Here is a 1,248-nt window from a genome sequence, read left to right as displayed (position 1 = left end):
GTACACTATGCTACTTTCTCCCCACCCCCACCCTCCTCTAGCTTATCTCTCCACCCTTCAGGCTGTCTGCCTTTATTCCTGATGAAGGGCTTTTGCCCATGATTTTACTGCTCCTTGGATGCTGCCTGAACTGCTGTGCTCTTCCAGCACCACTAATCCAGAATCTGGTTTCCAGCATCTGCAGTCATTGTTTTTACCTACAGAACCATACTGCAGAGAGGCCCTAAATACACCATGACCACCTCCTGTCACAAACCTAGTCCTTTATTTTCCCCTTAAAAGCTGTTCCTTGGCTCAAGGAGACTCTGTCCTTGATTATTTTCAGAGGGGTAATAAACCAGGCCAGACTCTGATCAGACTGGTTTGGTACAGAGCTGAAATGGATTTTGAGAGACCTTTTGTTTATACATAGACAGATGAGACTTCAGGCCAAAGTGGTCATGTTTTAGAAGTGACGTGTATAATGAAAGGGGAGTGGTCAGCTTTTTAGCTGAGCAGTTTAGTTCAGTCCTGAACTGGTTGGGAGATCAACAGTGAGCTGTATGGAAGCTGTCTCTTCTGCCCTTTTAACTTCAACCTGTGAGCATCTGATCCTTTTTTATACTGTATTTTAAAGGGGTTTGCTTATTGAGACTGTTGTATATGTTCATAACAGCATGGGCCCCAGCTCTGCCTGTCTCTTTGTCGGGTACATGGAACATTCCATCTTCTGCAGTTACACTGACACCACTTCCCACCTTTTCCTCCGCTACATTGATTACTGCATCAGTGTCACCTCGTGCTCTCGCGAGGAGGTTGAACACTTCATCAACTTCTGGATCAATGGTGCTGGAAGAGCACAGCAGTTCAGGCAGCATCCGAGGAGCTTCAGCAAAATCGACGTTTCGGGCAAAAGCCCTTCATCAGGAATAAAGGCAGAGAGCCTGAAGCGTGGAGAGATGAGTTAGGGGAGGGTGGGGGTGGGGAGAGAGTAGCATAGAGTACAATGGGTGAGTGGGGGAGGAGTTGAAGGTGATAGGTCAGGGTGGAGTGGATAGGTGGAAAAGTACAGACTACAGATTCAAAAACACCAGCAACAGTTCTCCTTCAAGATCCTCCGCTCCACATTCGCAGCAATGCACCAGCACCTAACCTCTCTACAGTCAGCCCTGCCTCAGCTGAGGGCCACACTCTCTCAGAATTGCAAAGGACCCACTCTGTACTACATCCTCAGGAGAATTCATACTCTCAACAAACAGTATTTCAATT

The sequence above is a fragment of the Chiloscyllium plagiosum genome, chromosome 35, assembly GCF_004010195.1.
Source record: "Chiloscyllium plagiosum isolate BGI_BamShark_2017 chromosome 35, ASM401019v2, whole genome shotgun sequence".
NCBI classification, from domain to species: domain Eukaryota; kingdom Metazoa; phylum Chordata; class Chondrichthyes; order Orectolobiformes; family Hemiscylliidae; genus Chiloscyllium; species Chiloscyllium plagiosum.
The sequence above is the reverse complement of the archived record's forward strand: the minus strand, read 5'-3'. Positions refer to the sequence as shown.